Here is a 17,119-nt window from a genome sequence, read left to right on the forward strand (position 1 = left end):
TTGGTATGCAGCATGAATTTATTTAAATGTTTCCTTAGTGTTTTTAGTAAACTGGGATCTGCCCTTGGATTTGGGGGCAGGGCACATCGAGAAAGAAAGAAATCAAGATTCCCACTCTCAAGATTCCCATGTTATACAAGTAAGAAAGAACAATAAAGCAACAGAATGATAAATGAGTTAATTCTGTGTGAAGTTGAACATTGCAAAGTCTTGTTCCATGGAAGCAAGGTTTCGGACTACGATTTTCTTTCTTTCTTTTTTAAATAAATTTTTTTTTGCCTGCGTGCATGTCTGGGTAAGAGTATTGGATTGTCCGGAAGTCACAGATCTGGAAACTGCCATGGTGGTGTGGAAAATTGAACCCAGGTCCTCTGGAAGAGCAGCCAGTACTCTTTAACCCTGAGCCATCTTGGGCCGAGCAGCGGAATTTTCATTTAGGATTATTTTGAAGGATTCTACTGGGAAGAACAACAAAGAAAGAACATATAGGTATTAGCACAGACATGGACTCCTGACACCTGGTTTAAATACTAAGAGAAGCTCACAGAGCCCTATAGGAAGTGTTCTCCCACATCGGAGACATAACCCACTTGACTTCAGAATTTATACCTTAAATTCTTTCAATCTTAATTCAGGAACAAACAGTTTAGTATTAATCTAAGACTGTCAAAATATACTGTTGTCTTTTAAAGGGAACATAAAAAGTTTCTTATAGTAATTTTTGGAGTATAAAATAACACCTAGCCAAATAAGATCCATTTGACATGAACTATAGCTAAGCCGTACCAGCAAAGCAAGCGTATGTTAGGTTTTATTCCTTTAAGTTTTCTGTAAATTACGAACCTAGGATCCTTCTGGATTTTTTTTGTAAGGAGCTGACTAAGAACTAAGTGAAAATGCAATGTGGACAACTGATCTTGAATCTATTATATCTTTCTGGGTGGCAATAATCTTTGCCTATTCTGCCTTGGTCTCAGTGTCAGCACATCTAACATCTACCACCATAGTCAGTGACCAGTGTAGAAACTTTGGCCTTTGTTGGTAGGGGGCGGGGATGGGGAAGGGGTGAGACTTTTAGCCTAGAGCCCAGAGATCTGTGACAGAGCCACTCAGAAGATAAATTGTATTTACTTCAGTTGTGCATCCTTTTATCAAACTTATAAGCCCATAAACTTATTGGTCTTTGTCAATCCACCATGAGCCTCTGCTGGGATTTGACTATCAAGAATACTTTACTCATAACAAGTTGGCCATATGATGTTTAGCACTCTTAAGTTATATGAACTTAGACCCTGTGCCTAATACATCTTTTGTAACCTTTTCTCTTCACTCCTGTGTATAACTACACTAGCCAGTGTCAAGGTCTGATGGGAAGCGACTACAGGAATCCTTGCTTTGTCTTTGTGGTGTTTTTGCTTTCATTCTTCATGGGGAAAAGCCTTAGTTCAATCAGCCATCCCCAGGTGTGAAAACAGAGTCAAACATGGGCTGTGAGTAAGGGATGGGAACTTCTTTATCTGAGTAATTGCCTCCAGCTTCCTTCTTCCTTCATTTTTGCTTCATTCGCTGTAACTGGTTCAGATGTGCACACATCTTGCTCTTACATGTGTTCTACTCGGTTCTCTACCACTATAGCTCTCTGTAGGCTTCTGCCTGCCTGCCATTCTGATGCTACTACTCATTATAATAATTGTACCAACTGGAGTTTGACAGTGCAGCATTGCCACCTTGTCTCCATTAATTAGGACCCCTATGAGTCCCACTGCTATCAACGAGGCTGGTTAGCATCAGGGCCACTAACACATTCATTTTCCCTTTGGTACATGGAATTTTCCCTCAGAGATCATGGTGGTCTTGTGGGTTCTCTGACTCAGTCAATGCCCACTTACATGAGTCTTTGATGTTTTACAACCATAGCCTGAAACAATTCTAACACTGGCACCTACCAGAGGAGAGCCCCTCAGTTTTTCTCAGGTGTCTAGGAGATCCTTACTCTAGCACCTTACTTATCATCTTCCAGACATTTTGCACCAATTTCAAATCCTTTAACCAGGGTGTGGGCACTCTCCTAAGAATAAATAATTAATCAGCATTTTCACACTTGTAAAGCATGCCCACTGTCCTGAATCCTCATCACATACATTGACTAGTTTTTCCTTTGGTTGCATCCCCTTTGCTACCTTAGTAAATTGCTATTTGTGTACGTTGTGATTTGATTCCAGTAGCCTAAGTAGTTACTGGCTTAGTGTCAGGCAGAATCAGAAGACATGACTGGGGACGGCCCAGTATGGGAATGGCAGCCTATTCCACAGAAAGCACATTTAATCGTGCAAAGAAAGGACCACAACACACATAGACCAGTCTTCAAATTAAGGAGTTTTCAGAACTCGAGAAACTCTGGAGATCTGAAGTTCTGCAGTGCTTCGACTGTGGTATTTATGTCATAGGTTTTGGAATTCCACTTCCTCCCATTCTAGAGCTTGAGATTCCTCCTAGCATTGGGAATTACAGGTTCCCTGCACTCAGTTCCTCTTTAATCAAAATGTAACTTCAGCCTTTCTGTGCACTGGCCAGAGAAGACCATCTTCATATTAGTAATTGGTCAGCCTTGGGTTTCCCTCACCATTCCCCAATATATCAATGATCCCCAGAAATTGCCACCCTATTCAAAACTCCTTAAAAATCACCATTGTCACAATTTCTCAAACTCTTGAGCTTGTGCACCTGCCGCAGAATCAGTTTTAATATCTACTCTCCATGTTATGCTGCTGAAAATTTTAATAACTTCATTGCAAATACCAGGGCCCAGCAGTGTTCCTTCTGTGCCCTCTGAAGAGGTTTTCATTGCCATCATCTAGACAGGTCACCCTAGACTCTGCCTTCTATAATATCTCTAGTACAAAGCTCACAGGCCACAGTTTACGAGATTTTTAGGGTATTGGGTAGTTACTCCTCTGAGGACCAATTCGGCAGTACAAGAAGAGAGGTGAATGCTTTGTCAAAGGAATGAATTGTGACGTAGTCACAACAGGCAAGGATGTGGTGGATCCTGTAGGGCTCACTACAGTTTGTTGGCACCTCATAGTAGTTACAACTTGAAAAATGGGGGGGGGGTGGGTTAAGCCATTCATCCTCTTCAGTGAACCATTTTATGTGGGAATCCCAGTAGAAGGAGAAATAATATTGAAAATTGCCTCTTAGTGGAGGTTACAGGCTAAGAAGTGCTCAGCCAATTTCAAAGCCACACCATCGCTGGAGGAGTAAATGGTTTCTTCATGGGAATGGAAAAGAAAAGATGAGGCACTGTAGCAAATTTTACTAGAAATGTTAATAAATTTTATGGGTAAAAATAGATCAATTATGTGTGGAAGATCACAGTGGCTGGAATTAGGAGCAATAAGGAGGGGTCAATTCACTGTTGGTAGGCTAGCAACGTACAAGATAAACAAATAACTCTCTTATATTTTAGAAAAGGCAAAAATGAGATTTGAAGATTAAACTTATAAAGAGAATACACGATTATATAAGTAAGGATTCTGTGTGAAAATAGAACCAAGAGGAGAAACATATTATGGAAGGTTGGCTGATATGATTTCGGAGGCTGAGAAGTCCTATAATATACTGTGTTCAAGCTGAAGGCTCACAAAACATGGGGAGCCACAGTGCCAAGACTGTAATGAAATGTGATAGCAAGTGCTAATGGATACCCCAGACTTTCTTAGTTAGGGTTTTACTGCTGTGAACAGATACCATGGCCAAGGCAACTCTTAAAGAACAACATTTAACAGACTGGCTTACAGGTTCAGAGGTTCAGTCCATTATCACCAAGGCAGGAACATGGCAGCATCCAGGCAGGCATGGTGCAGGAAGAGCTGAGAGGTCTACATCTTCATCTGAAGGCTGTTAGCAGAATACTGACTTCCAGGCGGCTAGGATAAGAGTCTTAAAGCTCCAGCAAACCACTGAACTGAGAACGGGACCCTCGTTGAAGGAATCAGAGAAAGGGCTGGAAGAGCTTGAAGGGGCTCGAGACCCCATATGTACAACAATGCCAACCAACCAGAGCTTCCAGGGACTAAGCCACTACCTAAAGACTATACATGGACTGACCCTGGACTCTGACCTCATAGGTAGCAATGAATATTCTAGTAAGATCACCAGTGGAAGGGGAAGCCCTTGGTCCTGCTAAGACTGAACCCCCAGTGAACGTGATTGTTGGGGGGAGGGCGGCAATGGGGGGAGGATGGGGAGGGGAACACCAATATCGAAGGGGAGGGGAAGGGGTTAGGGGGATGTTGGCCCAGAAACTGGGCAAGGGAATAACAATCGAAATGTAAATAAGAACTACTCAAGTTAATAAAGATAAAAAGAAAATAAAAAGTAGAAGAAAAATTTAAAAAAAAAAAGTCTTAAAGCTCACACCCACAGTGACACACCTACTCCAACAAGGCCACACCTCATTATAGTGCCACTCCCTGGCCCAACATATACAACCCATCACAAAGACCAAGGTAAAAGAAGTATTTTTCCCTTCCTCCACACTTTTCTTCTCTTCATGCTGCATGATGTCCTCCAGCATTGGTAGGAGAGATCTTCACATATTCAACTGTTGGGCTTTCCCAAGATCACCCTTGAAGTTACACCAATCTCATAACTCTTTTGCCAGATAGCTGGATGCCCCTTTTTCAGCTGAGTATATACAGAACCATCATAGATGTAAAGGGGAATGGAGGATGATTCCAAGATTTCTGATCCGAAATAACGCAATTGCATCCATTAATTAAACATTCAGTTTTTTTTGAGGGGACTGTTGAGAGAGAAAGGTGCCCACCTTTAGATAATCAATACAGAATTTTAGTAAGTTAGATATAGAAGTCCAGAATGGAGAAGTGCTTTCTGGAGGCCTTAGCATATGGGTGAAATTTAAAGTCACTAGATTGGATAAAACGAGGAAAGGGGTGAATAGAGAAAGGTAAGAAGAAACTTATCTAGGTCTAACCCTGAACCAGTTCACCATTAAGAAAAGAATCACAGGAGTGGTTTTTTAAAAAGCCATGGTAAGAACACGTCAGATGACACTTATGAATAAGAAAAAAAAAGCAGACTGAAGTTATATTTGAATCTAGCAAAGGGCAGGCATTGGAAATCTTTACCTGAGTGTAGCTGAAACTGGCTCAATGCACAAAGCTGAAAAGAACACATCACCTTTCATATTTCTTTGGGAAAATTTTGCTGGCAAATGAGTGCATGGCTCTGTGGTTGTAGGGAACAAAGTGGGTTAACTGGGAAGACGAAGAAATGTGTTTGTGTGGTGATGGAAATGAAACCGTTGACGGGAATAATTTGGGATGGGAAGTGGGCCTTTCTATAGTGAAGTTCTGAATAAAATCTAGAGCAGACTTGGCATACTGAAAATGTAGGAGGTTTGAACATTAACTAGGAACATCCAGTGTTCCTTCTAATAAGAGGAAAAAAGAATGTTGACCACAGATGATAAATGGAGAGTATAATGTGATAGATGAGGCTTGTGCAATTTTTCTTCCTGTGGTTTTTATGAATTAACTCAGTGAAGTAGAACCCGGAATAAAGAGTGGGGAGGTGGTTTTATAGGCTTGAAGAGAGAAAATATAAAACAGAAAGGGTGGGGGTGTCATAATGCTGTATCATTAAAAAGGCCTACCTGAGGAACTGTAACAAAAATTCAAGAGAGATGGAGACTCATACAATATATTTTTTTTTCCTAGCCACAGATACAGGAGTGAAGGAGACCATTAAGCTCTGTGCAATCAGGCTGAAGAATTTTCTCTGACTAAGTTAGTCAGGAGAGAGTCAAGGCATAAAAAAGCCAAGTCTAGGGTGTTCAAATTGATTAATAATGGAAATTTGAGAAAGCTTGCAAGAGGTTTTTTTTTATAATGAATACATGAGGAAGCAAAGGTATGAAGTGATAACGAGAAGGAGGTGGTCAGTGACTTGTACATTCTGGGGTGGAGATTATGGGATAGCTGAGAACCAGAGATGTAAGGAAATGACCTAGAAAGGCAATCTAGAAATGGTTGGTTTAGAGTGTGGCCACAGAATTTTCAAAGGATGGTAGATGATCATTGCATTAGAAGAATTACACACTCAAGAATTGATAACCCTCAGAATCTAACAAGGAATTGTGGTGGAGCAAGCCGAGAGCTGAAGGGTTGGAGAGGATCTCTAGATGACTTAAGTGAAGTGCAGATGGTGGTAGTGTGTCATAATGACATCAGTATGATCCCCGAAGAGGAAAGAGCTGATTTTGATAATAATGGCTGTCTACTCTCGGGAGCTAGAGGCACATGGGAGATGGCCATTAGGTGGCATGTATATAGAACCACATGAAAACTAAAATGTGGAAATAAACGAGGTCTTGCCTGTGAATCCAGAGTTTCTGGTTGTCACTTACAAGGAGGGTGAACAAGTGCAGTCAGTGACACATCAGTGATCCTGGTCATCAGGACAGGAAGTGAGTGTGACAGTGAATGTGCAAGTGTTGGAACTTTTGACCTGCTCTTGACGTCTTGACTACTGGAGAACAAAAGAGAGGTGTTACTGATTATAGAATTCTGCATGGAACTAAAATGACTTTGAAACCTTTCTTATGGGGGCAGAAGTCTTCAGTTATTGGCTTCTAAATGGGTAAGTTGAAATATGGGACAAGAGTCTCTAGTTCATAATTTTCACATAAAATAGTTAATTTCCTATAAAATAAATTATGAAACAATCATATTTTGGGTGTTTGATGAGAAGACATAGATCAGGGAGTCACACTCAGAGCAGTAAGAATAACAGGAATTTAGCAAAGTAGACCTGCTGATAACAAAATAAAGGTGGAACCTACATCAGCTTCTTTGAGGAAGTGACATCTGTGAACCACTTATTAATGCACAAGCACCTTCCTTTTGGGGGATTTTCTTACACTATCTCCCTTTCTAATGACTTTTCGGAGTCACCTTCCTTGCATCAAGAAGTTCCTGTGTCCCTTAAATCAACTACAGACATCCACTCTGTGGCCTCCATAAGTCTCTTTTGTCTTTCAGAGAATCTAAAATGTCCTTAAGAACAGAATGTCCCTTCCCTCCAGGTCATCTTCTCCAAAATCAATCAGCAGGATCCTTCCAGAGCAAACCAGTCATGGCCGACTGCAGAGATCCTGAACATTGGAAATGCCCCTTTCTCATGTAACTTTAAAGGTTATATACAATGAAATTCTGTTCTTCTGGTATCTCATTCACTGTCACTCTTTTTGCTTCTTGAATGTTCTCATCCCTGTAGTGTGTGCGCACGCGAGTATTTGTGTGTGTCTGTGTGTTCTCTGTGTGTGTGTCTGTGTGTGTGTCTCTGTGTAAGTGTGTGTCTGTGTATGTGTGTGTGTGTGTTAATGTTGTTGGGCACTCTATTAAATTAAGAGCAACTTCTCACCAGTTGACATTATTTCACACACCTAGTAAACGTTCAAGAAATATTTGCTTTGATGAACATGTGTGAAAGAATAATTCTGGGTGGAGAGGAAAAGCAAATGGTTATTGGCCAAGTGAAGAGACAACAGTAAATTAAAAACGCCACTGGCATAGAGTTTCTAACTTATTACATCTTTTCAGTATATGGTAAAATTTTATGTAATGAAAAAGATTAAAGTAGAATAATTACACTTCCACTTAACACTCAATCTCAGGAGACATCCAGGTGTTATACGTGTGGTGAGAGTTTTTCTTTGTACAATTCCAATCCAAATGCATGTTTGGAAAAACAACAACAGTAAAAACAGTGGCTATTTTCTCACAGCTGACCTTCAAAAAATATCTGAATAGACAAATGTTTTCCAGAGTACAATATTATCCAAAAGCCGTTTTCCCCTTTCCTCTTACTAAACCACTTAATTTGAGAATGCTCATGTTACTGAACTCTATTCAGTTTTTAAAAATCAATCACTCGCACGCTGACTATTTTTAAGTGAATCTGACACTTTGCAGGATCCCGTAAATAAACAAAACGTGCACAGCTTTGCTTATGTCGGGAACCTTCTGTTAAGTGTTGCTTCTATTTATTTACTTTTAAATTATGCCAGATTTTTGCAAATTTGAGTCAGTTTGGGGATCAACTTGAACATTTAAAGACTGGCTATTTACTTTGCTTATGATACTTTGTAATTACGTCAGGGCATGAGACTTGAGGGCTGGCTGGCAGAAGGCATTATGGGGAAATGTTTAAAATGGACCAAAACATAGATCTAGCATACTATGCTATGTTGCTAAAAATTTCATGATTTCTCTTAAACCTAATTTCCTTCAATTTTTATATTCTTTTTGCTTTTCTCATTGCACTCAGAGAACTTTAGCTCATATCCTGCTGTCAGTAGAGCATGAGACTCTTTATCTCAGGGTCATGTGTTCGAGACCCACGTTGGGTGCCATCTGTTGTTGTAAAATATAAAAATAAAAAAAGTATAGGTTGTCTTTTATCCCTGCTAGGTCCGGCACCGTGGTGCCCGAAGATATCTGTTGGATATCTTAATTCTCAGTCAGCAAAGCGTCTCACCTGCTCTGCTCCATCCCCTATCACACTACTGAAGGCCTCTTTCTGAGCTGTCAGCAATCTCTCTGACTATCTAGTTCTCAAGATGTTTCCATGCCAGAAACACACATCCCAACTCCATGGTGGCCCAGACCAGCCGCCCCACACTCCATTACACTTAAATCTACACATGAAAGAACACACAACACAATAACCTTAGATCCAATAGATAAGATATAATTGCCCACCTAAACATACAATGTTGGTGCCATCCATCCCTTAAGAACATTGAAAATAACCTGTAAATACACAGAGTGGGATCTTAATGTCATCTGCCATATTGTCCTGCTACTGCTTCTCTCTCTCTCTCCCTCCTTACTCTTCTCCTTTTTAGTTCCAGTCTCCTCCTCTTCCTTCAAACTTCTCTCCTGCTCATTCTTCCTTCTCCTCCAATGACAGGCCTCCTTCTCCTGTACCTGCCCCTCACCAGTATTTTACAAATTCAATGGGGAGAAGGTTCTGGTGAAGTCACCTGATTCCTGAGTCCTGAGTATGCAGCTGTCCTTGGGGCAGTGGAATTAGCATCGAAATACAGATAACTCCAGGGCAAACCACAACATATCCCTAATACTTCTGACACTCAGCTAGTCAGTCCATGATTTGGATTGCACAGTATAAAAGGTCTTGTGGTCATGAATGGGAGATGGGACTCAATAAAGTTATTGGAGAAATCGAAACTTCCCAGAAAGCCATGCTATTCCAAAATAATCCTTGTTTATAGGAATTGATAAGTGATATTATAATTTACTAATTTTCTCAAATAAAGAACTGACCCCTACTATTAACACAAAGTAACTGCCTCTTGCGGAAAATTTGACATGATTTGTGAGGCCCAGGCCTGGGTAACCTTTCTAAGGTAGTAGAAATCAAATGACAGATGAACTACATGAGGCAGCTAACAATGATATTTATCTAACCAACAACAGTGTGTCTCCTAGAGTCTCCTTGGACCCTCATAGAAACACGGTTTCTATCCTCCACGCTGTCCCCTTCTCTAGGAGGACCTCATCTTTCATCCTGCAAATGACACTTGTTTGGAAGACAATGTCAGTCTCATTGTCTCAGAGTGGCTGGCTTACATGTGTCCACGTGATCTAATTTTAACTCAGAGGAATTGGCAGTAGTGCTTCTGGGCAAGTTTTTCCACACTAACTATTTAGACACATAGCAAAGCCTTTCTCTTTCCCTGAATGTGATGCCTGAACCTAGTGCCAGTGGAGTGTGAGGGAAACAGTCTGTGAGAGGAGCCGAGGTCATAGGGTGGCTCAGTAAGACACAGGAAGAATCATGTCATCCATGACGTTGGAAAGCCATGGCTATCTCTTGCCTGAATCCAGTTCTACTCTGAACTCATAATTTCACCCAGTTAGAGTAACTGTTTTGCCATGGATTCAACATCATTCTGATAGCCTTCTGTCTGAGGTCAAAGAATACATTTGCTAAAGTACTTTCACATCTGGACTGGACGTCAGCCTCCAATGCTCTACCCAGCCAGGCAATGCTATGTTGTGAGCAGTCAGTACAAATGGGCACAGACTGAGTTCAGGATTCCAGTGTTTATATGGACAGGTGTTGGATAATAAAATATACCAAAAATACTGGAAAACTTAAGGCTCCATCCCCAGAAGTGGTACCAGCTCCACCACCGGGAATTGATTAAACAAATCTCCCGACATTTGAAGGAAAATTAATATTTCATTCAGTTTGTCTAACTCCGTGGACCCAAATAAAAGATGTTTTTGGGGGCTACCTTCAAATTGTCAATTGTCAATTTATAATTCTGAATAGAGGAATATGATGTCTCTTTGCCAAATAGGTCTCTTATTTTCCTACCCTGTCTGACTGAGGAATGTTTTCATCCAGGGTAAATTCCAAGAAGAAAAGACCACAATATGGAAGCGAAAGCTTTAAAAGGGAGTGAGTGCAACATTCATTCTGAAGAAACAAAGAAAAGCAGTACAAAATTAACAACTCTTAGAGGTGGGAGGCTGTATTTTCAGGTAGTTTGCTTCTATGGTACTGTTCTACTAAATAGCTTTAACACTTTGCTAACATTAATTAAACCTCACAAACCCTGTGAGATAGGTAATTGCTATAATTAAAGTGATATTTCAGACTGGTTAAATGAGACTTAAAATACCCAAGGTCAGAGTAAGACTGTGAGGCCTAGTTTAGCTTCTCACTCTTACATTCTTATGTCAGATGACTATCCTAGAAAGGGGCTTGACTGTTTTATGACTTTTTCTCTCTGTATGCTTAGATTAAGATATAATATGAGTATACAGAGACATTAAACTTGGAGTTATTTAAGGAAGCTTGAAGACGATGTGAAACATTGTCTAAAGGAATGATCGATATTCTATGATACTATGTATACCATTTCAAATTCACTTCAATTAATTGCATTTATTTTTTAAAAATTCGAATGTAAACTCTGGTTTCGCTAAATCCAAGATTAAATGAAGAGACCAGTGCACGTAAAACACTCTCTATACTACATACCAACAGGTAAGAGACTGCCATCACTTCAGAAAGAGAACCGAGCAGACAGACAGAAGGAAGTCTTCTTGTTGCTATAACTACAGAACAGCAAAGGTCAGCACAGGGTGGGGGTGGGGATCCTGTCTGGATTGAACTTTTAGCAATTCAGTGATATTATCTAGAATTCTTCCTCTCAAGGAAGGAAAATGGACTTGTGCTTTTTCTAAAATAGTTCATTGAAAATAAACACTGGACACGCTCGTTTTTAGAAAAGCACAGAGAATTGTTTTATTAGAAACGAAGGATTAATACTAAACTGTGTACAAACTTGGGTTTTGGCAAATACTTTATGAAAAAATTTCTTTATTGGATTTAAAAATAGGGAGGCCAGGGAAATAGGTTTAACCAAGTGAACCCGTTATTTTCTTTACCCTCAACTGTCACCGTCTTCAGCCTTGACTGAGGTCATCCAAACCATAGAAGAAACTATCTTGTCATTAGAACGGCATGGTTAGGGCAATGAAGACAGATGAACAGGCAGCTTGTAAGTCAAGACTCCTGTGTTAACTTCAAGAAAGCATCAGCTTAGAATATGAAGTCCAGTGTGGAGATGATGCTGATGCTGATGCTGATGATGCTGATGCTGATCCTGATCCTGATCCTGATGCTGATGCTGATGCTGATGCTGATGCTGATGCTGATGCTGATGCTGCCACATTAATTAAAGTGGAAGGCAATGACAATGTGTATAGACCTTTGTTTTTTAAGATCTAGCCTCATCGAATGACAACTGTGGATTCATAGCACCAAGTAAACTTGGAAGGGTTTCCTTAACACAAACTATTAAGGAATGTGAAATATTTTTTCCTTCTTATATGATCACTAGAGGGATAGGTCTTTAGGATAAGTAGCAGTATTTGGATTACAGTTGTTAATTTTTCTGTCTGATAATGGCAAGCTGAACTATGTTATGTCTGAGGAAGTGGGTTTGGATAGAGTACTTAGAGGGACAAATAGAAGCTGGCATCGCCTAAAATTTATCTCTAAGCCATTTTAATTCAGGTTCATGGCATTTCCTTTAACGGTACCATTTCTGCTTTCTTTGTTGTTTAGGAAACCTTTATTTGAACACCTAGCTCTGTCTAACCTGTCCTTAAATATTTAAGGAAGCATCAATCGTTCCTAGATGTTAAACTTCCCATTAAATCACTAAGGAACTATGCCTTACAGTGGTAATCTCAAAGGGGAGTAATTAGTAAAATAGCCCCCAGGAGGAAAAGGAATCTGGAGGTAAGACACTGAGCTATGTATTCTGCTAGTGTTACAATGGATGGAGGCTTCCAGATGTCCTTCACATGTTTTTGTCTTCTAAGTAACAGAGTTGCAATCAGTTGGTGGCCACCAGGGATCTTGGCAGCCATTTGTGGCAAGTTCCCAGTTCTTGGCAAGTACATGCTAACTTGGATACTGTGTTTGACTGGAAGACCGATCAGCCTTGCTTCCTCTGTGCCCTTCTGCCAGTTGAACACAGGATAAGTAGTTGATCCTGAAGTCCCAGGTTAGAAGGAAATAGGATCCCTGCATCCCTCAGAGATGAGCGACCCTCTGGCCTCGAATGACCATCCTTAGGATGACCAGTGTATTTCTATGGTTTCACACTATGGGAATATAGGGATAATGACAGTGATATTGACCACAGAAGCATGCTAAAGATACAAACAGCTTGCAACCATTTGAAAGTCGTGGTAAGCATCTAGAAGAGAAATTCTTAAGTTTTAGTGTTTCATAGAATTAGGGATCTTGTTGAGAACTAACTTGAAAATTAACACTGGCAAAGAATTTTCAAAGCTCTGGCATTTTATCTTGGGGACAATATAAGGCGAAGACTAGTGTAAGAGATGTCAGACATACAAGCTTTTAAGATTATATAAAAAATAATGAGGCCGGAAATAGGCAAGGAAAGGAAGTTTACTTTATTGCATTTGGGGAAGCCTATGGTTAATTTTCTGGTGGAAAGGGCATGGACTGTTTATAATTTTTCCCTGCATGTTCAGTTGGCATCATATTAGCCATGGCTCCACAATCATAATTAAATCTAAGATTCTAATGTCTAGAGAGGGTCTACTGATCAATTAATTATTGATCATAAAACTCAGACTGAAGTTATAACCATATGGCACTGGAGAGACACTGGATTTTGTAAAATTTGCTCAATTGGTAGAATTGTCTAAAATTTCTTGACTTTCTCTGGAATTTTTTTCACTTTTATTTTTTTTTAAAGAAAGAAAAAGAAGTATGAGAATAACATAAGATACTGCAGATGCCTGGTACAGATAGTTCATCAATAGTAGTCATCAACAGTAACATTAAAGATTAAACCGATGCTTTTAAATATTTGTAAACTTGGAAGCCAGGTGTGATAGCACACACTTATAATCTTAGAATTCATCAGGCAAAGTTCAAGGCTACTCTGAAGTACATAGCAAGACCCTGTCTCAACAAAACAAACAAGCACTATTTATATATCCGTATACTTGAAAAGATACTTAGGGATCTTCGTAGAACGTATTTACACATTAAAACTGATTGCAGTCTGCTGATAGATTTCATATGATGCTCAGCTCAAAAACAAAAAAGGAAAAGAAAACAAACATTGAGTGGAAATTTTCTTTCCTTGCATATGCAAGGCATTCCCAGAAATGTAGAAATAACTCATTAATTATCCAATTATTTTGCCTGAAAAGACATAACTATTTTTTAAACAAACTTAGCCTATGTCTACAAAAAAGACGAGCATATTGCAACTACTTCAGCCACTGCTACCTACCTCTTGAGAGATCATCTTGAGTGTGCACACCAACGTTCTTACCATCTTATCCGCTATCCATAACCTTCACATCACCAAATCTTGACAAGGTCAAGATAAATCTTTTGAAAATTCAAATATAAAATAGTTTACGCTGTCTTTTAGTAATATGTTCTCATAAAACAAATAACCCATGTTTTTCTTCCCTCTCTGAAACCACGATACTGCATTACTCCACAATATGGTTTCTGTTACATTGTGTAACTTGATTCTACTTTAAAGCTGAGTCTGATTTCGTTTGCTCTTAGAAGGCTCGTTCAGAGTCAGATGCTGTAGTGCACATCTAGAACCCCAGGACATTGGCGTCTGAGCCAGGATAACTGCCTAGGAGGGACCCAGGCTAGCCTGGGCTATATAGTAAATTCCAGAAATTTCTGGGCTACAGTATGAAACACCTTCTCAAATCCCATCCAAGTGGGAAGGGGTTGGGGAGAAAGAGTAATATTTAAAAGGACTTAAAAATTAACATCCTATTTCATACCCGTTTCTGGCAGTCTGCAGCTCAATAGGTGTACACCATGTGTCTTGTATATCTCGGTTTCTTTGAGACGGTAAGGAAGAGGTTAATTCATAGTTGGATTTCATGAGTTTTATTTACATGCGATGTGTGTTAAATACTTATCTTTCAGTTTGAAGTATTTTCCCTGGGTGATGGGAAGTAAAATGTCCATCACATTAAAATTAGTTAAAAGAGATCGTTTAGATATAAAAGTAAAGTTTGGAGTTAAAATTAGGGAGGTGGGATAGAAATCTGACTCCTTGGAACTACCGGATAAAAGAGGAAAGGGGGAGGGTGAAGCCATGTAGGGCAGGAAGACGCGGACACAGTGGGAATGGCAGGCGGTGTGGGAGACGAGAGAAAGGCAGCCACAGACTGAGACCGGTCAAGCATCGCATCATTTTTGTTTTCTTTAAACATTCTGGCATAATAACATTTCAGGGATTCGAACCACCAGAACACCGGTCCCTTTACCCCTTACTTTAGAACGATAACGATTCTCTTTTACAGTGTCTTTCCCGGCCCCACCAGGAAGATCATTTAAAAGCAGGCGATGGGGATGTGAAACTGAGAGCCTTCCTGCACCACACAGGACCTTCCCTCTGTGTCTGGCACGGCTCTTCCCTGCTCAGCCAGGGAACCCAGACAAGTTTATTTACACACCCCCCCCGCCCAGCGTGCACAAACACACCCGCAGAGAGCGAGGGCGCGAGGGGCGGGAACGCCCTCTCTTCCATCCCTTCCAAACAATTATCTGCCAGAGAGAGAAAAAAAAAAAAAAAAAGAAAATCCTCCGCCGAGCCGGGGGCTGGCGGGGCGGCGGGCGAGCCGGGAAACGTGGCCGCGCCGGCGAGCTGGGGATTTGTGAAAAGGAGCGCTGGCCCGCGTGCGCCTCTTGTTCCCGGTGTAATTTGCAGCCAATCATCGGGAGGTGTCCGCGCCCTGCGTCCTGCTCACCTCGGCGCCGCGGCCCGCCCCCGCCCCCGGCTCCGCACCGCCTCCCTCGCCTTTCTCCGCGCTCCCCTCCCCCAGCCACCGCACACACGCACACACACAAACAGACGGGGGGGGGGAGGGTGAGAAAGAGAGAGAGAGAGCGAGAGAGAGAGAGACTCCCCGGCTCCCTCCCTCCCTCGCACACAGCGACTGGAGACGGACCGGGAGCAACGCGCTGGGAAGAGCAGAGACCACCGACAACAGCCCCGCGCTCTCCCACACACGCTCACACTCGGCGCTTTCCTCTCCACCCCCACCTCCTCCTCCTTCCACCCCCTCCACTAACACCATCTCCTCCTCCTCTCTGCAACAAGAAAAAAAAGCCATTTACAGGTATTTTTTTTCATCCGCATATTTATTTACCCCACCCCCCCATTCCCAACAGTTTGTTTACAAGTATTAAAGTTGTAATTGGGAGCTGCCAAGACACATCTGGATTTGTGTTTCTTTGTGTTAGGGGGTGATGTGCAACTAATTAAAGGCAGACTGGCAGCGTCTGCAAATTCTAAGGCTCCCCAAATAAAAAGAGACTGGTAAGTGATTGTTCTTTCTCTTCCTCTGGCTTTCCCCCCACCTCTTTCTCTCTTAAATGTTTGCTGTCCGGTGGGATTGTAAAAGTAGATTAATGCTGGACTCCAGCAATAAAAACCGTGACTGTATTAATTAATTAATTAATCTGCACCGGCCCCTCCTCCTGAATGTTAAATATGACCTTTGATCTCCATGTCTCTGGTAGACCAGACATACAGTACTAGGCATGTACAGTCACATTGTTCAGAGGCAAAGCAGGATCATGAAGTATGGATGTTTAATTTAGCTTTGGCATTAGAACTATAGTCATTGGTGTGTATGTTTTATTTTGTTGCTAAATAAAAGCCAAACAATAACTGTGGCTTAGGTACCTTTTTTTTTTCATGCTCCAGGGATGCATTGATTAAACAATAATGACCTGGATGCTGGGCACAATCATTTTCTGCAGTTTCTGGTGGCATTGAACCTAGAGGTGGGAAGGGGGAGGTGGTAGCAATTGGAGAAGCAAGGACAGCTTGTTTGGAAACACCATGCTAAGATCTGGAAGTGGGGGGGGGGGGGCGGATATTAAACCCCTTCTTTATTTGGAACAAGGTCAAAAGACTAAAATGTTAGTGTTCCCTCCACTCAGTGGGATGATGCCTACTGCATGGCTGGCATAACTAGTTTTCTAGTGAGTAGCACTTGCATCTTCAATGTGATCCACAGAAACTGAAGCTGTTTATGTTTTCTTACTGTGTCTTTTCCCCCATACCCTTGAGAGTATCAGGGATATTTAGTCAGGAAGATTTGGGGGGCACCTTTGTATTGTCATCAGGCCTCAGAAGGGAGCAGTTTTCCCTAATGTGAAACCACAGAGGTGGTTCCTGAGTGATTAGGGACTTGCTGTGATTGAAGGATGCCTGCTAGCTTCTAATCCAGCCGGAGGGGGGTTCCTTATCCTGATTTACTATGCCTAATAGGGATTTGTTTACATAAACCCATTTTTTTTAGGGTGCCTCATCAGTAGACCTTGAAGTTTTCAAAATTGGAGTTTGGACATAATGATTCATTAATCTAATTATAAGCGTAATTACTATAATTGATATGCATTTGAAACTCTGAAATTTTGAGACAGGGACTATTAGGCCCTCAGCTTTAATTCC

General features: G+C 41.1%; 1 protein-coding gene and 1 long non-coding RNA gene across 6 annotated transcripts in view; one reads left to right on the forward strand and one right to left on the reverse strand.

Annotated features, from left to right (window-relative positions):
• The window catches only part of LOC134478856 (uncharacterized), a 19,941-nt gene continuing 2,822 nt past the window's right edge, over positions 1-17,119 (reverse strand). Inside the window, exons 3-4 of one of the 2 annotated variants that reach the window (XR_015676974.1) lie at positions 3,799-3,981; positions 1-455 (exon numbers count right to left, since the gene is read on the reverse strand). This is a non-coding gene — a long non-coding RNA (uncharacterized LOC134478856). The remainder of the gene's footprint in view (positions 456-3,798; positions 3,982-17,119) is intronic. The other variant, XR_015676973.1, reaches the window with a different exon arrangement.
• Cxxc4 (CXXC finger protein 4) overlaps positions 15,583-17,119 on the forward strand; it is a 24,923-nt gene continuing 23,386 nt past the window's right edge. For 2 of the 4 annotated variants that reach the window (XM_087635472.1, XM_087635489.1), the window contains exon 1: positions 15,583-15,776. The gene's annotated coding sequence lies outside the window, so the exon portion shown is untranslated. 4 annotated transcript variants of the gene reach the window in all.

Source organism: Rattus norvegicus, chromosome 2 (assembly GCF_021556685.1).
Source record: "Rattus norvegicus strain SHRSP/BbbUtx chromosome 2, alternate assembly SHRSP_T2T, whole genome shotgun sequence".
Lineage (NCBI taxonomy): Eukaryota > Metazoa > Chordata > Mammalia > Rodentia > Muridae > Rattus > Rattus norvegicus.